At 41.1% G+C, this 23,065-nt stretch overlaps 1 protein-coding gene across 2 annotated transcripts in view; it reads left to right on the plus strand.

The window, feature by feature from the left end:
- LOC130293998 (netrin-1-like) overlaps positions 1–23,065 on the plus strand; it is a 143,956-nt gene that overhangs the window by 42,502 nt on the left and 78,389 nt on the right. The window contains exon 2 of one of the 2 annotated variants that reach the window (XM_056543350.1): positions 15,441–15,535. The exons of the other annotated variant lie outside the window; for it this stretch is intronic. The gene's annotated coding sequence lies outside the window, so the exon portion shown is untranslated. The remainder of the gene's footprint in view (positions 1–15,440; positions 15,536–23,065) is intronic. 2 annotated transcript variants of the gene reach the window in all.

The raw sequence follows: 23,065 nt of genomic DNA on the forward strand, positions 1-23,065 counted from the left end.
CCATGCCCCCTTTGCGGCAGACCACGCCCCTTTTCAGATTTTCACAGTGCAATGTTGGGTTTGTCAGATTTTCCTGGCGCACACTGTCCCACACTGGTGCAGACATGTCGCAGACACTCTGCACCAAGATAACCAGACAAAAACTGGTCGGTTTTAGCTTAGTAAATGAGGTTCTACCATATTTTAAATTGAAGATATCTGGACTATTGTACAAAACAAGTACCTCCTGTGTACTTCGTGTATCTTTATGTACTAGAAGAGCCCTGGGAGAAAATAAAAAAAATTCTTGCACATATACTATAATGTTCACACCAGTAGGATAAGGAAATACAGATAAATACAGTGGGGCTAAAGACTTGGAGCAGCAGACTGACACCTTGGATAATACTGTCTCTAAAAGCAATAAATAGTTAAAGGAAAAAAGGAGGGAACACCTTCCTCAAGTCTGGTCTTTCATAAGCTCATGAATGAGAGCATATAATGGAGGTTGTATGGAATGTTCACAGTCGGATATACAAAATTGTAGGATACAGTATAGATAAAAGAAGGTAAATTTATTGATATACAATGTATATATAATGTATATGGCATCTGCCTTTTTTCTTTAATCTGCTTCTCAGGTCGCATAGGGTACGTGACTTCATATGCTAGTACTCATCTGGCATCCATACATTTTTCAACTTGCTCTTGTGGTTTGAGCTACCTCTCTTGCATATTAAGCAATAAACAGTGTTGTGCCTATGTGGAGCACAACACTGAAAATATTGTGTACTTTTTCTGTTTTTGCTCTTTCCAGTGTCCTGAGAAGCTAGGCATACAGCATATCAGATTAGATGCCATTGAAGTATTCATTTTCTTCCAATATAGAACGACACAATGTTTGGTGTAGTATACTAATAATAATAATTGTTTATTAAATGTATTAAATTGATAGATCAAATATACCAAGTATATAAATAACATACTAGGATTATACCAAGGATATTGAGGTAGGTTGTGTTCACGGCATTTAAAAATGTTGGCACCGATTTATGTTTATGTTCCAATTTTCCAAGAAAATATGACTTCATTTACACCGGTTGTGACCTCTCTGGAACAATAAGTGCATATTTTAAAATTTGTGTCAAATTTTATGTTGTATGAACCCAGCCTAAGGTTACTTTTAGAAATATTCTACAAGTAAATATATTGTTTACACATTTATACATTACACCGGAATTCCTCTTGGTTGAGCAATGTTTAATTCTTCATGTGTTCCATATTCTCATCTTTAGCTTCTGATTGGCTCTTACATTTATTACTATAGAATAATATTGATGTGCTATCTCATTAGGGATTTTAAAGCTGTTTGAAGGCATAAATAATCCACAGCTTTGAACTAAAATGACTTTGAACTTGATGGCCATTTTTGCAGAGTGGATCAAAGGAAAATGTGCTTGCACAGTGGGGACATAGAGAGAATAGGACAATTCATAACAAAGAAAGCAATTAGCAACACAATTAGGTTTTTATAAATAACAAAGCATTTGGCAACATGTCATTTGTACTCCACAGGCTAATTCGATTAGAGGAAGCCTGTAATATAAAACGTTTCCCTCCAGAAAGCAGCAAATGATGCTTGATAGACAAACCAAGTTCATACTTAATGTGCATACAAGATCAAAGTTCTAACATTTTAACTATTTAAATACTACATGAAGATGTCTCTATACTTTTTTTTTCCATTAAATATAGGTTGATATAGATAAAGTCATTTGGGGAGATTTATCACTGAGCAAAATGACTTCACAGCACCATTGCTCGAGCAGGTTTCTAGACAAGTAGAAGTTAGACAAGATAGAAGATGCTAGACAAGTAGTCAAGTTAGAAGACAAGTTAGATGCTACAATTACCATCTACTAAAATCTGGAGATGTAGTATTTTCTATATAGCCTCAAAAGGACTTTGGTCAGTGCTTGTTTTTTTTTTTGTTTTTTTAATCAACATTTTACTCCCAGAAATAATTTTTAATGATTCGAACAGCATAAAATTAGTATCTTGCTTAGAATATGTCACATACTTAATATTTACAGATTAAGTAGCACTAAATATGGCAGATGTGTTTAAATTAGTAAACATGGATGTGGATGGTCATTCGGATCGCACACAGTCTTCATAAAAACAATGTACCTGACATTTATAAAAAATAAGACACTTCGTCAAAACCTCAAGGTTGCGCAACTCCAAATATACAGTATCATTTCTAATTATGAGTAATATACTGTGCTTATTTAACAATGGTGAACTGTATGTGGTACTGCACTATAATAATGGAAAATTTGCACAGATTTAATTCAATTTTGTTTTGGATCACTGGTCATGCTCAGGGTCTTTACTTCATAGATTGAAATGTACATTCCTTGCAAAGAAGAAAACATTTAAGTAGGAAGGCATACATGAAAATAGGATAGAGACCAGATGGTGAAAACTTAGAATTGTTTTGAGGGGGTGAGATTAAAGTCCCAAAGGATGAGAACTCCAGTACAATATAGAATCCAACTGTGGGCTTATTTTGCTTTTCTAAACAGAATAAAAATCCTGCTGAGCGAAGGCAAAGAATAAGTATGGTTGACATGTCTGCAGACTGCAAAAGAAAACAGTCCTTTAATTCAATTTTTCCAATGTATTGAAGTATGCTGCTGCAACATATGATCTGTAATCATGGAACTCTGTTTCATAAGATGCTTGAGGTACTATCTCTAAAATAGTACACAACAGTATATCTGCAATGATTGACAATGATATATTTCACAAGTATATATATATATATATATATATATATATATATATATATATATATATATAAAACTCAATGGGGGAGATTTATCAAAACCTGTCCAAAAGGAAAAGTAGCTGAGTTTCCCATAGCAACCAATCTGATAGCTTCTTTCATTTTTGAAAAGGCTTCGAAAAAATGAAAGAAGCAATCTGATTGGTTGCTATGGGCAACTCAGCAACTTTTCCTCTGGACAGGTTTTGATAACTCTCCCCCAATGTGTGTATGTGTGTATATGTCGATAAAACTTGGTACATATGTTACTTATATATCAACTACAAACATAGGATAGATAAATTAACCCTTACCCACCCCCATTTGTGAGGGTCAGGGTTTTTGTTTAAAGAGTACCTCTCATCATATTATTACATTTTATAATGCTCCCAGTTCACTGCCCCATCATGATAAACCACCCCCTACCTTTCTATTTATTATTTGTTAATTTTCTACCTTGATATTGCTCTGTATTTTCTGTTCAGTCTCAGTCAGATTTATAGACTGGGAAGGGGCGTTACCCAGCAGGTGTGACATCATCTGAAGCCATACAGGGGAGAACTTCCTTCTTCACTCTACTACACACAGCCCGGAGCAGTTCAGTGTGTGAGATGAGCTCTGACTCGATAAGGCTGCACACACACCCCTCAGCATTTCCTGATTTTGGACTTTTGCCAGGCAAGACAGGTCTGTGCAAAAGGTGGGGGGAAATGTACTCTGGACAAGTAGGGAGACACCTAGTGGCAGCTTTTTTTTAACACAAATAAAACTTATAGAAAACTTCATTGTTAACTTCAAATAGAAAACTTCATTTTTTTTAAACAAAGTATATTAGAAAGATTTTTTTATTTACCATAAGTAGTGCTATAGCAAAAATTTGTTTAAATGAGAGTGCCCATTTAAACTTCATTTGCCATGTCTGTGCCCAAACATAGTTACATATAGTTACATAGTTAGTATGGTTGAAAAAAGACATACGTCCATCAAGTCCAACGAGGGAATTGAAGTGAAGGATGTAAGGGGATAAGGGGAAGGGATGTAGTTTTATAATTCTGCATAAGCATTAATGTTATTTTGTTCCAGGAATGTATCTAACCCTGTTTTAAAGCTGTTAATTGTTTCTGCTGTGACCAGTTCCTGAGGTAGACCGTTCCATAAATTCACAGTCCTCACGGTAAAGAAGGCGTGTCGCCCCTTTAGACTAAACCTTTTCTTCTCCAGACGGAGGAAGTGCCCCCTCGTCCTTTGGGGGGGGTTTAACCTGGAACAGTTTTTCTCCATATTTTTTGTATGGGCCATTTATATACTTATATACGTTTATCATATCCCCCCTTAAACGTCTCTTCTCGAGACTAAACAATTGTAACTCCTTTAATCGCTCCTCATAGCTAAGATGTTCCGTGCCCCATATTAGTTTAGTCGCGCGTCTCTGCACCCTTTCCAACTCCGCAGTGTCCCTTTTATGAACAGGCGACCAAAAGTGAACAGCATATTCCAGGTGAGGCCATACCAATGCCTGGACAGTTTTGGCATACTGGGAGTTGTAGTTTTGCAACATCTGGAAGGGCACAGATTGGGAACCACTGTATTAGTGGTCTGCAAACTGTAGTCCTCCAGATGTTGCAAAACTACAACTCCAAGCATGCTGGGAGTTGTAGTTCGCCAACATCTGGCTCTAAAGATGTTGCCGAACTACTACTCCCAGCATGCCTGAGAATGTTTGGGAGTAGTGGTTTTGCAACAACTGGAGGCACACTGGTTGGGAAACATTGTCTGTTTCCTAACTCAGTGTTTCCCAACCCGTGTGCCTCCAGCTGTTGCAAAACTATAACTACCAGCATGCACTGATAGACTGTGCATGCTGGGAGTTGTAGTTTTGCAACAGCTGGAGGTCCCCCCCTGTGAATGTACAGGGTACATTCACATGGGCAGGGGGCTTACAGTGAGTATCAGGCTGCAAGTTTGCGATGCAGCAAATTTTGCGCGGCAACTCAAACTCACAGCGGGAAACTCGCTGTAACCCCCCCGCCCGTGTGACTGTACCCTAAAAACACTACACTACACTACACTAACACAAAATAAAATAAAAAGTAAAAAACACTACATATACACATACCCCTACACAGCCCCCCTCCCCTTCCCAATAAAATTGAAAAACGTCTGGTATGCCACTGTTTCCAAAATGGAGCCTCCAGCTGTTGCAAAACATCAACTCCCAGTATTGCTGGACAGCCGTTGACTGTCCAAGCATGCTGGGAGTTTTGCAACAGCTGGAGGCACCCTGTTAGGGAATCACTGGCGTAGAATACCCCTATGTCCACCCCTATGCAAATCCCTAATTCAGGCCTCAAATGCGCATGGCGCTCTCACTTCGGAGCCCTGTCGTATTTCAAGGCAACAGTTTAGGGCCACATATGGGGTATCGCCGTACTCGAGAGAAATTGCCTAATACATTTTGGGGGGGCTTTTTCTCCTTTCACCCCATATGAAAAGGTGAAGTTGGGGTCTACACCAGCATGTTAGTGTAAAAAAATAATTTTTTTACACTAACATGCTGGTGTTGCCCTATACTTTTCATTTTGACAAGAGGTAAAAGGGGAAAAAAGCCCCCCAAAATTTTTAATGCAATTTCTCCCGAGTACGGCGATACCCCATATGTGGGCGCAAAGTGCTCTGGGGGCGCACAACAAGGCCCAGAATGGAGAGTGCGCCATGTACATTTGAGGTGATTTGCACAGGGGTGGCTGATTGTTACAGCGGTTTTGACAAACGCAAAAAAAAAAAAAAAACACATGACCCCATTTCGGAAACTATACCCCTCACGGAATGTAATGAGGGGTGCAGTGAGAATTTACACCCCACTGGTGTCTGACAGAGCTTTGGAACAGTGGGCTGTGCAAATAACAAATTTTGTACAGCCCACTGTTTCAAAGATCTGACAGACACCAGTGGGTTGTAAATGCTTACTGTACCCCTTGTTACATTCCTCAAGGGGTCTAGTTTCCAAAATGGTATGTCATGGGGGGGTTATTTTGCTGTCCTGGCACCATAGGGGCTTCCTAAATGCGGCATGCCCCCAAGCAAAATTTGCTCTCAAAAAGCCAAATATGACTCCTTCTCTTCTGAGCATTGTAGTTCGCCCGTAGTGCACTTCAGGTCAACTTATGGGGTACCCCCATACTCAGAAGAGATGGGGTTACAAATTTTGGGGGGTATTTTCTGCTATTAACCCTTGCAAAAATGTGAAATTTGGGGGGGAACACACATTTTAGTGAAAAAAATTATATATTTTTTTACATATGCAAAAGTCGTGAAACACCTGTGGGGTATTAAGGCTCACTTTATTCCTTGTTACGTTCTTCAAGGGGTCTAGTTTCCAAAATGGTATGCCATGTGTTTTTTTTTTTTGCTGTTCTGGCATAGGGGCTTCCTAAATGCAACATGCCCCCAAAAACCATTTCAGAAAAACGTACTCTCCAAAATCCCCTTGTCGCTCCTTCGCTTCTGAGCCCTCTCCTGCGCCAGCCGAACACTTTACATAGAGATATGAGGTATGTGCTTACTCGAGAGAAATTGGACTACAAAAATAACAATCCATTTTCTCCTTTTACCCCTTGTAAAAATTCAAAAATTTGGTCTACAAGAACATGCAAGTGTAAAAAATGAAGATTGTGAATTTTCTCCTTCACTTTGCTGCTATTCCTGTGAAACACCTAAAGGGTTAAAATGCTGATGTAATGTAATTTTGAATACTTTGGGGGTGCAGTTTTTATAATGGGGTCATTTGTAGTGTTGAGCGGCATAGGCCATATTCGAATTCGCGAATATTTGCGAATATATGGACGAATATTCGTCATATTCGCGAATATTCGAATATTCGTAATATTCTCGTTTTATTTGTGAATATTCGTGTGTGCGAAAATTAACATATGCGAAAATTTGTATATACAAAAATTAGCATAAGCAAAAATTCGCATATGCGAAAATTCGCACGCCAGTCTCACACAGTAGTATTAGAGCCTTCTTACACCACATAAGCTGGAAGCAGAGAGGGGTGATCACTGTGATGTGTACTGTGAAAAAAAAAATAAAAAAGAATATTCATAATTACGAATATATAGCGCTACATTCGCGAATATTCGCGAATTCGCGAATATGCGATATTCGCAAATAAAATTCGAATTGCGAATATTCACGAGCAACACTAGTCATTTGTGGGGTATTTCTAATATGAAGGCCCCTCAAATCCACTTCAAACCTGAACTGGTCCCTGAAAAATTGTGATTTTGGAAATTTTGAGAAAAATTGGAAAATTGCTGATGAACTTTGAAGCCCTCTGGTGTCTTCCAAAAGTAAAAACTCATCAATTTTATGATGCAAACATAAAGTAGACATATTGTTAATGTGAATAAAAAATATATATTTGGAATATCCATTTTCCTTACAAGCAGAGAGCTTCAAAGTTAGAAAAATGCTAAATTTTCAAATTTTTCATCAAATTTTGGGATTTTTCACCAAGAAAGGATGCAAGTTACCACAAATTTTTACCACTGTGTTAAAGTAGAATATTTCACGAAAAAACAATCTCGGAATCAGAATGATAACTAAAAGCATTCCAGAGTTATTAATGTTTAAAGTGACAGTGGTCAGATGTGCAAAAAATGTCCGGGTCCTAAGGTGTAAAATGGCTGGGTCCTTAAGGGGTTAAAGCCAATGAGGAAAAAATGACATGGCAAAGATGAAAATATGGTATTTAGCCATAAATAATATTAAACATGAAATAAATGTTCTGTTTTGTATTTAAAGTGGTACTGTCACTTAAAAAAAATTAATATGTAAAACATATGTAAGACATGTCAAACGTTTCAATCTATTGCTAGATAGAGAAGGGTGCAGCTGAGCACTTAATTCCCTGCTTCAATGCTTAAGGCGGCTCCATAGACTTCAAATTGACTCTATGGATAGAGCTTGGAGAGTTGTGACCTAGGGGGTGAAAGAATTATATAGCAGCCGCGGGGGGACTGGATACCAATACGATGGCCGATCAAAACCTTGTTTGGAGTAGGGAAGGAATTAATGGGGTAAAAGGAATTAAGTAAAGAGAAACATTTCTAATCTTTGAGAAATTCATCATACTTGCTTTCTGGCATGCAAATGTTGCAACTATTTGTGAAAACCGCCATTGCATTAAAAATTGGCACTTTTTATGCCACCTACACCACTTTTCTGAAATATGGATGTGGCTTTTTTTAAGAATGGATGTTGACCCCCAAGGGCTAATGGATAACCATAATTTGCGCTAGAAACTCTTATGGCAGAAATTTACTCCAGCTCACATAGACAATGAGAGAGATACCCTTCTTAATAAATCTGGCTCTTCTTACTGCAGCTTACTTTAACTTAAAGGGGTACTCCGCCCCTGGCATCTTATCCCCTATCCAAAGGATAGGGGATAAGATGTTAGATCACCGCGGTCCCGCTGCTGGGGACCCTGGGGATCGCCGCTGCGGCACCCTGCTATCATTACTGCGCAGAGCGAGTTCGCTCTGTGCGTAATGACGGGCGATACAGTGGCAGGAGCAGCGTGACGTCATGACTCCGCCCCTCATGACATCACGGCCCGTCCGCTTAATGAAAGTCTATGGCAGGGGCCGTGACGACGGCCACGCCCCCTCCCATAGACTTGTATTGACGGGGGCGGGCCGCGACGTCACGAGGGGCGGAGCCGTGACGTAACGATGCTCCAGCCCCTGTATTGCCCGTCATTACGCGCAGAGCGATCTCGCTCTGCGCAGTAATGATAGCGGGGTGCTGCAGCAGCGATCCCCGGGGTCCCCAGCAGCGGGACCCTGGCGATCTGACATCTTTTTTTTTTTTTTTTTAAACAATGTTTTATTAAAGCTTTCATAGAAACATCAGAAAAATGTACAAACAATACATCAAAGTCCCTGAGCAGAGCAGAGCAGTACACATCGGAACACATCAGTATCTGTCACACACTATGTGTAACACATAGTCAGACATATAAATGCATGTCACTATATCCTACGATGTATCTACATATATGACTCATGGAACTAAGCCTTATTTTCCTCGAGTTATGAGAAGCCCAGCGGTATCAATTCGTGAGCACGATAGGCTGGTGTCGCCAACTAGGCAGTAGCATAACGCCCCAGTCCCATGGGATAAACTTATCCTGTACTAATACAGTAACACCGCAAATCATGTCTACACAGGATATTAGTCGCTGCTCCGCGAACTAACCAACCCCAAGAGTCTCCCCACTCAGTCCAGCCGAGATCTGCAGAACTCATGTACCATCTAGACTACAACAAACAACACTATAGACACACACCACAGGAGAAGATAGAAATAAGATCCCATGGTGAACACAGATCAGCTACCTAGAGAAAAATAGGTAGAAAAGAAGTAGTGAAAAAGAAGGTAAAGAAGAAAAGAAAAGATAGAAGAGAAGAAGAAAAATCTCTCAGCATGTCCGCCCCGCCCCTCCACCTACTATGTAACTTTAAGGCCACCCAGCGAGCCACTGATGCTTGCTCTGCAATACCATGAGGAGTCTACAAACTCCTTCATCAGATCAGGTAACTCACTGGGTGCGTATGCATCCTCCATGAACAATCGCCAAGTTTTGAAAAATTTGCCTGCTCTCTTTTCCGTATCTCTCAGTGTATCTAATCTATCAATAAACAGTAAGGTTTTCATGATTTCAATTACCTGCGTAAGCGTCGGAGGATCCTTCTGCAACCATTGTCTCAATAGACTTTTCACTGTGGCCAATAACATAAGGTGAACCCCTCTAATTGCCATTATCGGGCCCCCGGAGGCTTCTTGGGAGGAAAGAGGCGCATAATGAAATATCATAGCTAAGGGGGTGAGAGGAATATCCACATCCCAGACCCTCGCAATATAAGCCCTTACGTCTTCCCACAACGTTGTCAAAAATGAACACTCCCAAAGAGCATGCAGGAGAGAGGCCTTGGCCAGGCCACATTTGGGGCAACTTCTGAGATAATGTGCAGGGGCATCACTATAGGAAAGGTTAAAGGCATATGTGGCCCTATGTAAAATGCGGAAATGCATCTCCCTCCAGGACTCATTTATGACAGCTTTCCTCACTTGCGTCAAGCCTGCCAATAATTTGTGTCGTGCATCAGTGATGCCGAGCTCCTCCTCCCATGCTGTGAACAAGGAATTGGCCAGAGCATGTAAGGAGGCCTGTTTGAGTGAGAGGTACAATGTTGACAGAGAAAGTCTGCCCGAGTGTAAATTCAGCAAAGTACGGAAAACCGCTTCTCTGGATACATATACCTCACTCCTGGGAAGGCTGGTCACATAGGAGCGCACCTGTAAATACTGCAGGTAATGTCCATGTGGGAGATTAAAACTATGTTTCAGGTCCTCCCATGTGAGCACCCCTCCTCCATCTCCAGAAAACAATTGATCCACAAGCAAGATACCTCTAGTTCTCCATACCTGAAAAGCGCCCCTGCCCACACCCTGAGGGAATGAAGGTGAGTCCCAGAGAGGCAACAGGCTGGACATGATGTAGGGAAGGCCGTATATTTTTCTGATCGCCTTCCACGCCGCGACAGTGTCTTTGAGGAGGAGATTTGTCTTAATTGGGTTCGGGAGGGCTGTGTATGGCACATGTAGCAGAGCGCTAAGATCCCAAGGGGCCGCCAAGGCCCGTTCAATTCTCATGTTAGAGAACCAAGAGGTACCCAGCAGCCAGTCTCTGGAGTGACGTAACAATGCCGCTAGATTGTATAAGCGCAGATCGGGCAACTGGATACCTCCTTCATGAAGTGGTAGGCACAATTTTCTGAAAGCTATGCGCGGTCTTTTCCCCCTCCAAAGAAATTTAGTAAAGGCTGACTGCAACCTGGATACGTCTACATGTCTAAGTAGCAGGGGTACCATTTGTAGGGGATAGAGCAATCTCCCGAAGCTTACCATCTTAAGGAGATGAGCTCTGCCGAAGAGGGTCAGCGGCAGGGACTGCCATCTAATTAGTTCCTGCTCTATCCGTCTAAAGAGTGGCATATAATTTAGTTTATATAGGGAAGACGGGTTATTACCTACCCTAACTCCTAAGTATGTGATGTAGTTATGCGCCACCTCCACCCCCAAATCGCTCGTGGATTTATGATCGCCCGTTCCCAGATACAATAACTGGCATTTGGACGCGTTAACCTTATAGCCAGAGTATCGGCCAAACTCGCGCAAAAGATCCAGGACCCTCCCTAGCTGAGAATTGGGGGACCCCATAAATAATAGCATATCATCAGCGAAGCACGCTAATTTCATCTCTTGATCTCCTACCCCGATACCCGTATAGACTGTGGACTGCATGAGGTAGACTGCCAATGGTTCCAGGGCCAAATCAAACAAAAGGGGCGACAAGGGGCACCCCTGTCGAGTCCCCTTCTCTAACCTGACATTATCAGATAGAAAACCTGGTGTGTAGATTCGGGCCCTTGGGTTTGCATATAAAGAAGACAAGAAGGTCCTGAATGGCCCACTAAACCCAAATTTATCAAGAACACTGTCCAGCCACGCCCAGCTGACATTATCAAATGCCTTTTCGGCGTCTATGGCAAGGAGACCGGGCGGGTCTGGACAATATCCTCTCCTATGTGTAATCTCCAATGCAGCCAGGACTGATCTGATATTTGCCACCCCCGAACGGCCCTTGACAAAGCCAGTTTGATGTGGGCCTAACAAGGAGGGCAAGAACCCAGCCAGACGGTCCGCCATTATCTTTGCCAACAGTTTAAGGTCTTGGTTGATTAAAGAAATGGGTCTGTATGAACCTGGGTTCTCTGGGGGCTTGCCCGACTTGTAAAGGACCTTTATATATGCAGTATTGCTAGATGGAATAATGGGATCTCCCCCTGCGATCTGACATCTTATCCCCTATCCTTTGGATAGGGGATAAGATGTCTAGGGGCGGAGTACCCCTTTAAGACCGAAACACTAATTTTAATAAATTTCTACCATTGTCTCTAGGAGTTTTTGTGTCTTGAGTGGAGTTCATCTGTTTTGTTGACAAGATGACATTTGGAATAGGGGGATAAAGAGTCATACTGTATTTTTGAAAAGCAAGGACTGGCTACATACTCAGCTTATCCTGAATACACATGTACATGATCGTATTGTTAGCAGACACATACTGTGTAATGCTTGTTGAGCTGTGGGTCAGTGACCATCCAAACAAGTCAGCATCTGCACTTTATATAGCATGCTGGCCTTCAAAGTATGTTCTGGGAGAGCAAGGCTTTCCTTATAAACGGACTAAAGATGTGAACGAAGAATTAAGAAATTTGATTTAATTTACTATGCTCAAACATGAAATTATTGCATAGATTTATTTTATATAAGTAATGTAGTAATTTTTTTAAAACTCATATCTTATGGTAATAAGGTGTTCACTAACAGCATTTAGTATGTGTGTGTAATAGCTACATTGCTCATTTATAACTCACTTCATATAAAGAGTAGGTAATAAATCAGGAATCAGATGTAGAACACCTGTTCCTTATTTGGCTTATGTTCTATTATTATTAAAAAGTGTGCAACTCAAAAGTATTTTGGTACAAGGGTATTCTGTAAGACCAAGTCACTATTCTAAAAGAACCAGTTACTATTGTAAACGTCTCTTTTATCCTATATAATAAAGGTTCTATTTAAACACTTTATATGTTTTACTTATTTATTTACTTATTGCTAAGGCTTTAGAAAACATTAAACATGTATTTTTACCTAACATAATTTAATGTTAAAATATATGTAATAAATATTTATTTTTAACAAGAAGAAATTTATATTTTACCTTTCAAGTTAATTAAAACAGTTGTGTGTGTGCGGGGTAAGGTTGTACCACGCATGTAAGTACAGCAAACTAAACCTCCTAAACATGGGAAAGTTAGAAGAAGGTCTTTCTATTTTTTATTAATACATTAGCCGACAGCTAGATAGGGAGATAGATAGATAAAATTGTTTTCCATAAACGCTATTAGTAAAGATTGATTATATATTACATTTATGTTTTTCTCATGTTATGTACTCTCCCTGGTAATTGAGAATGACTGAACTGACATATGTATGTTATATAATGTTCGGTTAGCTTATATGTGAATGTTTATACAAATCCCTAATCCCATCTGCAAGAAAAGGTCATAAAGTCTGTGGGGGTCATCTCCTTTTAACATACCATTTCACCCTCCTAAAATCTAATTCTTCTATCAACACTTCTTAAACAGAAGCTCTTGTACTCCCTACGTATCTATCACCCCACCAGTTATACAGTGCCCCTGTACTCTTGCTGTAATGCTCCTTCATGTTTTATTTATGGTCTTTGTACTCATCCTGTGCTATTCCATCATAACTTGCACAAGCTAATCCTTACCACCTACCCAGTTAACAGAGGTAAACAGCTGAAGCTATGTAACATATGGCATTGGAGCGTTGTAAATTTTAGCCATGTACAGACATATGCACTACAGGTTTAGACAGTTTTAAATTTCCTTTAAGAACACCTGCACAATCACCCACTAAAGTTAAGCCATAGTAAATGTTATTTTGTGTTTATTTTCCAAGTTATACATTCAAGATGAAAATGTAATCCATATGCAACTTGGCACATCTGTTGTAAGTTGACATCCAAATGTGTCCCTGTAGATTCAGGGAATTTTGGTTAAATTGTTTTAAGAATACTTGTGTGTAGAGAATATCTTGAAATATGTATGAGAGACAAGTCAGCCGAAATAATTTTTGTGAAATTAAAAGACATGTTATGGTTGACATTGAATACAATAAGCAGTTTTAAATGTTATTTCAAAATACAAGGGTATACCAAATTTGTATCTATAAAAATAAAGTTGCAGCATGTTGCTTTAGAAGCTGTATATCAGACCAAGGTTCTTATTTAAAGGGAATCTGTCAGCTCCCTATCATGCACAGATGACATGGGCAGCTAATAAGGAAATAAAATAAATGATATCTGTCTCTTAGCTGATGGCTGTCAAAGAGGCTGTGCTGCAATATGCAGAACCCTCCTTCCTTCCGTGCCTCAGTGATGGAAGCCAAACCCTGTACATCAATCATGCAGGGCAGGGAGCGTGGAGGAGGGAGGAGACTGGCATGTTGCAGAATGTCATTTTTAACACTTAAGCTTGGAAGGAAAGCATGATTTTTTTTACTTTGCAAACAGCCATCAGCTATGAAACATGATGTAGAGCTTACAGATTCCCTTTCATATAACTGATTTTAGTTCAAATGAGGACAACTTACTCCAAAGAGATTGTTATTATTTTATTAATATTGACTTCTGTATACTTGCCTGCCTTTTCTTTTCTGGTTATTATATAATTTCTCTGGTATTTTTGTACCCTATTGTGTTAATATTAGTAGTGTCCATCGAACATATACAAGTTACTTTTAATCTATGATCCTACTATTATCAATTTATGAACTTACTATTTTTTTAAACCTCTGTTAATGCATTTTCTCAGCATTAAACTGCCAGGGATTTGTATTCCAGTTGCAGGAAACATATGATTTTATTAATTCAACATGGTGAACATGGCTAACAGTAGTACATGTTTGCAATTGGAAGATCTTAAAAGGATACTCCGATACTAGTCACCTTATCCCCTAGCCAAAGGATAGGGGAAGAGATGTCTAATCGAGGGAGGAGACCACTAGGTCCCCCTCATCTCTGGCACGACACCCCAGTCATTTGGTGCAACGGAGCGAACTCTGCTCTGTTCCGGTGGCGGGCGAAAACTTGTCACGCCCCTTCGATTTATGTCAATGGGAGGAGACGTGACAGCTATGTACTTGCCATCATGCCCCCTCCCATAGACATGAATGAAGGGGGCATATCAGGACTTAACATACACGGAAGCTCCTATTTAGGGGTGGAATACCCCTTTACAGATGTTAGATCTCTTTTACATTAACTATGCATAAATATTCATATCCATTAACTAAGCCATAGTAAGGCAAACATTGACTCTTATAAGTAAAAAGCCTCATGAATTGATCACCGTTGTTTGGGCAAAACTGGGTTTGCTATAGTGCATGCCTTTACCAACCCCCTGTATCCGCACCTCAACTCTCTTCCGCTGTGTTAGACCACTTCTTTCTGTAATCATCTGTGAGCTGCAAAATAGAAGATTTTCACCCCAGTGAGTGCTACACTTTTTATATTCTCTCTTTGTTCTTACATAGACTCCTGACAGTAGCTTCTTATGATTCAGATTCTAAATGAAGCAAAACACGTTTCAAAGAATACTGTATTTTGGAGATATTCTCCAATAGAAGCATTACTTTTAGAGTAAAATATCTCAGACATATGACACTGGACTGAATATCATTAAGTGATATTTGGAGTACCTGTTGGTGTATTTAATGGAATCACATGTAGGTTGGTAGTGGGGCCTATTATTCCCTTCCTGGTCAGTCTATGCTAGGGAGAAAGTATAGAGATGGTGGTGTGAGGAAGAATAAAGAAGGACATCTTGTGAGGATTGGAGCTCATGTGTAGTGGGGTACCAGGGGAATATTATATATGCAACTCATACTTATTTACCCTTTATTTCCACAGTTAAAATATTTTAAAAGGTATGTACATAAAATGTGAAAAGCATTTACAGAAGATGACAAACTTTGGATGAGATCTGTTGGATAAATCTTCCGTAGGTAAGTTGACTTTTTCATCAAACAAGCTGTAAAGACTATAGTAATGAAATGCACATATTAACCTTTAGTAAATTACATGTATTTTTAATTAAATTCTATGCTTTCATTACAACATGCATTTTAACTATGTTACTTTTCTTGGCTTGTCTTCTGTAAAACAAAATATAAAAATATAATATTAGGTCATACCAAAATACGACTGTAAAATTGGTATTAAAAACCGCCGTATTTTTAACCCAATGATTTGCACTTTGAAAGTCTATAGGAAAGTGCCCATCAGTGCACACACTGTTTGAAAAAAAAAACTGTATGTAATTAAATTATCTACGATGTATAAGCCTAATGCAAACTTGTATCGGCAAACATTTTTGTGTCTTCATGGATGTTCTAATTTCTCTGCAACACAATTATAAGTGCCTTAATTGAAGTCATATTTTCAGTGTGCTGCATTTTTTCTGTATTATGAGTGTGGTTTCTAAAAAGATGTTCACATCTTTCCCATTGCTAAAAACTTGGGACTAAGCTATGCTTTGTGGGGGAACCTGCAGCCCCACTACAGGGGAAATTAACCCCTTAACGACGCAGGACGTATATTTACGTCCTGCGCCGGCTCCCGCGATATGAAGCGGGATCGCGCCGCGATCCCGCATCATATCACGTGGGTCCCGGCGCTAATCAACGGCCGGGACCCGCGGCTAATACCACACATCGCCGATCGCGGCGATGTGCGGTATTAACCCTTTAGAAGCGGCGGTCAAAGCTGACCGCCGCTTCTAAAGTGAAACTGAAAGTATCCCGGCTGCTCAGTCGGGCTGTTCGGGACCGCCGCGGTGAAATCGCGGCGTCCCGAACAGCTGATCGGACACCGGGAGGGCTCTTACCTGCCTCCTCGGTGTCCGATCGACGAATGACTGCTCCGTGCCTGAGATCCAGGCAGGAGCAGTCAAGCGCCGATAATGCTGATCACAGGCGTGTTAATGCACGCCAGTGATCAGCATAGGAGATCAGTGTGTGCAGTGTTATAGGTCCCTATGGGACCTATAACACTGCAAAAAAAAAGTAAAAAAAAAGTGTTAATAAAGGTCATTTAACCCCTTCCCTAATAAAAGTTTGAATCACCCCCCTTTTCCCATAAATAAAATAAAACAGTGTAAAAAAAAATAAAAATAAACATATGTGGTATCGCCGCGTGCGTAAATGTCCGAACTATAAAAATATATCATTAATTAAGCCGAACGGTTAATGGCGTACGCGCAAAAAAATTCCAAAGTCCAAAAAAGAGTATTTTGGTAACTTTTTATAACATTAAAAAATGAATAAAAAGTTATCAAAAAGTCCGATCAAAACAAATATCATACCGATAAAAACTTCAGATCATGGCGCAAAAAATGAGTCCTCATACCACCCCATACGTGGAAAAATAAAAAAGTTATAGGGGTCAGAAGATGACATTTTTAAACGTAAAAATTTTCCTGCATGTAGTTATGATTTTTTCCAGAAGTGCGACAAAATCAAACCTATATAAGTAGGGTATCATTTTAACCGTATGGACCTACAGAATAATGATAAGGTGCAATTTTTACCGAAATATGCACTGCGTAGAAACGGAAGCCCCCAAAATTACAAAATGGCGTTTTTTTTTCGATTTTGTCGCACAATGATTTTTTTTTCCGTTTCGCCGTGCATTTTTGGGTAAAATGACTAATGTCACTGCAAAGTAGAATTGGCGACGCAAAAAATAAGCCATAATATGGATTTTTAGGTGGAAAATTGAAAGGGTTATGATTTTTAAAAGGTAAGGAGGAAAAAACGAAAGTGCAAAAACGGAAAAACCCTGAGTCCTTAAGGGGTTAAAGAGGCACTGTCATTATGAAAAACTTTTTATATTTTGTAGTACTACTGATAAGATGACTTTTTAAAATATACATTTATTTAAAAAAATAAAATAGCCACCACTAGGGGTCACCTATCTTTATGAAGACAGACTACTCTGTATTTTGCAGCATAACGAATACCCACCATAAAGTGTGTTGGTATCCAGTATAGGAGATCCCCATTGCACCACTACAGCCACGATGGGAGTTGTAGTTTTGCAATCTTTTTAAAACTATGTGTAAGAGCTGTGTATTCTCCAGCTCTTGCAAAACTACAGACAAAGGATGTGTGGGCATGCTGGGAGTTGTAGTTTTGCAGCAGCTAAAGGTAACACTGCTCTAACACAGTGCTTTACATGCACTGCAGCTCCAGCTGTTGCAAAACTACAACTCCCAGCATGCTTGAACAGCAAAAGCTTTCTTTGACTCCTGAATGACAAATAAGCTGATCAGACATTCAGGAGCCTGTAAAAGCAAAAAGCTTTGTTAGGGATATATAGGTCCTGGACACATAAAAATGACATGTGCATGATCAGAATTAGGTACTGACTGAGTAATATCAATTTATCCTTTTTTATATATATATATATATATATATATATATATATATATATATTTTTTTTTTTTTTTTTGTGGCACTATGACAGGTACGCTTTAATGTATCAAAAAGCCCTAGCATCAATAGATTCCCTTAACCCCTTAACGATGAGCGCCAAAAATTTATCACTTTGCTGGACAGCGCCATACATTTACATCGCTGCATTCCTTAATCACTGTGTCTCCGGACGCAGTGATCGGAACATGATGACTGCTGATATTAGAGATGAGCGAACATTTCAAAAATTCGATTCGGCCGATTCGCCAAATTTTCCCGAAAAGTTTGTTTCGATCCGTTATCGATACTGTTATTCAGAATAGCATGCAGATTACCGGCATCGCTCTTTTTGACAAAGATTTCTCATTGGTAGCACCCGCTATCTAAAAATTTGAAATCAACAGACCCAGGCCCCACCTCTGCGGCATCAGTAACCCATATATTGTCTGAAGGACACAGCCTGGAGTTGGCTGATGCACCAGTACACACCAGGGCTTCACAATACCCCCTCCAAAAACAACACAATGAGAAATTTTTGTCAAAGATTTCTCATTGGTAGCACCCGCTATCCAAAAATTTGAAATTTCCAGACTCAGGCCCCACCTCTGCGGCATCAGGAACCCATATATTGCCTGAAGGACACAGCCTGGAGTTGGCTGATGCACCAGTACACACCCGGGCTTCACAATCCCCTCCAAAAGGCAACAAAATTTTACAAATTTTTTAAAGAAATACCTTTGTGTAAGAACAAGCGCATATCCAACAGTTCACAAGACTCTATAACGCAGGACGGTGGACCATCCAAAGACATTCTTCTCAAAAATAATAAACCACACAATGTTTGAAATTATTTTACAAAAACTAATTCAATATGTGTGTAAGCGCATCTGTCTCCAAAAGATCAGATCACCAAAGGACTTTTTTTGCCCAAAATGATGAAGCAGAGTTAATCCCTGTCCATTTTTTTTTTCATTAAAAAATCCCACGCAACAAGCGTTCCATTGTGTAACGACTAGCATTCTGGAAAATTCTATTTTATTACCGATAAAATTATCAGTAAATAAAAAAAAAAACACTACCCAAGAGTGTTTAATTACCCCATACATTACACCAGGAGCAGTCAGGAGTAGGCCTCAGCAGTACCCAAGAGGCTTTAATAACCTCCTACCTTGGCACGATGAATTGCGAAATCGAGCAATACCAGGTGTGTTATGCCCTCAGATTTCCGGGGCCGCAGGCGTGCTCCACTGAACGGATTAGCGTGTCTCTTTCTTTTATCGACCGTTGCTGGTAACCCGCTAACTCCCGGAAAGGTAAGCTGCCGCGAAGCAGGTGGTCTCCCCCGGGCACGTTTGGCTCCAGAATTTCCACTACTGCCACACCACGCTGACTGCCAACCGTGCTACCGCCTTGCTGACTCAAGGGCAACCTGCAACTCTCTTCTCCTGATGATGAACCCCCCTTCTCCTGAGATCGAGCAATAACAGGTGTGTTATGCCCTCAGATGTCCGGGGCCGCAGGCGCGCTCCGCTGAATGGATTAGGGTGTGTCCATCTTTTTTGGTAGTTTTTAAAAAAATTGAAATTCCAAAACCAAGGCCCCACCTCTGCTGCATCAGTAACCCATAGATTGCCTAACGGACACAGACTGGAGTTGACTGATGCACGAGTACACATTACACACCTGTCACCCGGGCTTCACAATCCACCCCAAAAAAACGCAAAATTTTATTGAAATTGTCTGACAAAACACCTTTAAAAAAAAAAAAAAAAAAAAAAGTGCATATACAGCAGTTCAGAAGACTCTATAATGCAGGATGGTGGACCACCAAAAGACATTCAAAAATAATAAACCACACAATGTTTGAAATTTGGTTAAAAAAATTATTACATGTGTGTAAGCGCATCTGTCTCCAAAAAATCGGATGACAAAAGGATTCTAATCGCCAAAAATGATTAAGCATAGTTAATCCCTCTCCATCTATTTATTTATTTATTTTCATTAAAAAATCACACGCAAAAAGCGTTACGTTGTGTAACGGTTAGCATTCTGCAAAATTCAATTTTATTACTGATAAAATTACCAATAAATTTAACAATAACACTACCCAATAGTGTTTAATTACCTCATACATTTCACCAGGAGCAGTCAGGAGTAGGCCTCAGCAGTACCCAAGAGGCTTTAATAACCCCTTACCTTGCCCGATCAATTGCGAGATCGAGCAATAACAGGTGTGTTATGCCCTCAGATGTCCGGGGCCGCAGGCGCGCTCCACTGAACGGATTAGCGTGTCTCTATCTTTCAAGGACAGGTGCGTGTTGCACGCTGAAACCAGTTCGTGATAGGGATCTGGGATTGCAATTATATAACCTTAAAACGAGGAATTACCAGTAAGTGAGGGTCATAAGCTGGCGTTGATTAAGTCCCTGCCCTTTGTACACACCGCCCGTCGCTATGAGCGATTGGGTTAGTTAGTGAGTTGGTTAGTGAGGTCCTCGGATTGGCCCAGGCGGGGTAGGAGAAGGCCCTGGCAGAGCGCCGAGAATTTAACAATCATTGTTGAAATTTGCATTAAGCATGTATTTAGCTACTGCTAAACATCCAAAAATTTAAGGCCCAAGGCCAGAGGCACCAATGAGGCAAGTAGTTCCTGAAAGACACAGAATGAGTCTGGAGAATGCATTTGCAGTACCCAAGAGGTTTTCATAACCCCTTACATTTAAATATCAATGTTTACATTTGCATTAAGCTTGTATTTAGCTACTGCTAAACTTCAAAAAATTATAGGCCCAAGGCCTGAGGCAACAGGAAGGCACGTAGTTTGTGAAAGACACAGAATGAGTCTGGAGCAGTCATTCGCAGTACCCTAGAGGGTTTCATAACCCCTTACATTTAAAGATCAATGTTGACATTTGCATTAAGCATGTATTTAGTTACTGCTAAACTTAAAAAAATTATAGGCCCAAGGCCAGAAGCATCCGTTTTCCCCATATTAGGAGCATAGTTGTCCACCAGATTAGGCAGCATAGATGTCCCCCAGATTAGGAGCATACTTGTCCCCCAGAGTAGGCAGCATAGATGTCCCCCAGATTAGGAGCATACTTGTCCCCCAGATTAGGCAGCATAGATGTCCCCCAGATTAGGAGCATAGTTGTCCCCCAGATTAGGAGCATACTTGTCCCCCAGAGTAGGCAGCATAGATGTCCCCCAGATTAGGAGCATACTTGTCCCCCAGATTAGGCAGCATAGATGTCCCCCAGATTAGGAGCATAGTTGTCCCCCAGATTAGGCAGCATAGATGTCCCCCAGATTAGGAGCATAGTTGTCCCCCAGAGAAGGCAGCATAGATGTCCCCCAGATTAGGAGCATAGTTGTCCCCCAGAGTAGCCATCATAGATGTCCCCCAGATTAGGAGCATACTTGTCCCCCAGATTAGGCAGCATAGATGTCCCCCAGATTAGGCAGCATAGATGTCACCCAGATTAGGCAGCATAGATGTCCCCCAGATTAGGCAGCATAGATGTCCACCAGATTAGGAGTTTAGTTGTCCCCCAGATTAGGAGTATAGTTGTCCCCCAAATTAGGCAGCATAGATGTCCCCCAGATTAGGAGCATACTTGTCCCCCAGAGTAGGCAGCATAGATGTCCCCCAGATTAGGAGCATACTTGTCCCCCAGATTAGGCAGCATAGATGTCCCCCAGATTAGGAGCATAGTTGTCCCCCAGATTAGGCAGCAAATATGTCACCCAGATTAGGCAGCATAGATGTCCCCCAGATTAGGAGCATAGTTGTCCCCCAGATTAGGCAGCATAGATGTCACCCAGATTAGGCAGCATAGATGTCCCCCAGATTAGGAGCATAGTTGTCCCCCAGATTAGGCAGCATAGATGTCACCCAGATTAGGCAGCATAGATGTCCCCCAGATTAGGACCATACTTGTCCCCCAGAGTAGGCAGCATAGATGTCCCACAGATTAGGAGCATACTTGTCCCCCAGATTAGGCATCATAGATGTCCACCAGATTAGGAGCATAGATGTCCCCCAGATTAGGAGCATAGTTGTCCCCCAGATAAGGAGCATAGTTGTCCCCCAGATTAGGCAGCATTGATGTCACCCAGATTAGGCAGCATAGATGTCTCCCAGATTAGGCAGCATAGATGTCCCCCAGATTAGGAGCATAGTTGTCCCCCAGATTAGGCAGCATAGTTGTCCCCCTATCAGCACGGGCCGGTCAGAGCCAATCAAAGGGCCGTATGTGGCAAGCGGGCCATAAATGCCCAGGTCTGCCCCAGAGGGTTTCATAACCAACCACAATAGAGAAAATTTTGTTGTAGGAGCATGGTCAATCTACTCAGACCCATCTGTCATTGGTGGCTGGAAATCCTGGCTGATCCATCCCTGATTCATCTCGACAAACGTCAGTCTCTCCACATTTTTAGTGGACAAACAAGTTCGCCTTGGGGTGACTATGGCCCCGACCACACTAAACACCCGCTCTGATGGCACACTACTGGCCGGGCAGGAAAGCTTTTCCAGGGCAAACTCCGCTAGTTGCGGACATAAATTGAGTTTGGCTGCCCAGAAGTCCAGCGGATCTTCAACGGTTGTTGGCAGGGTCATGTCGAGGTAAGCCACCACCTGCTGGTTCAGGTCCTGCTCCATGTTCACCTGCTGCTGATGAGTAGCTTCACTATGCGGCTGAAGGAAGCTACTCATCAGCAACTGTAGACTCAGGCTGCTGCTGATTGAGACTGTACTGCTCCTGCCTCCCCTCCCCAGCAGCCGTGGCAGTGGATGGTGAGCGCAAAGGCCCCCCCGAGTCAGACCTGCGAGTGGATGGACCATGTGGCCGATCGGCCAACCGACTACTTAGAAGCTCCCTGAAGTAGGTAAGTTTGTCCTCCCTCTCAGTGGGTGTAAAAAAGGTCCCCATTCTGGGCCGGTAGCGAGGCTCTAATAAGGTGGAGAAGTCATCGCGCTGACGAATTTTGACAATTCGGGGGTCACTACGCAAGCAACTCAGCATGCATCGTGCCATTTGTGACAGTGACTCACTGGGA

This window comes from Hyla sarda, chromosome 10, assembly GCF_029499605.1.
Source record: "Hyla sarda isolate aHylSar1 chromosome 10, aHylSar1.hap1, whole genome shotgun sequence".
NCBI classification, from domain to species: domain Eukaryota; kingdom Metazoa; phylum Chordata; class Amphibia; order Anura; family Hylidae; genus Hyla; species Hyla sarda.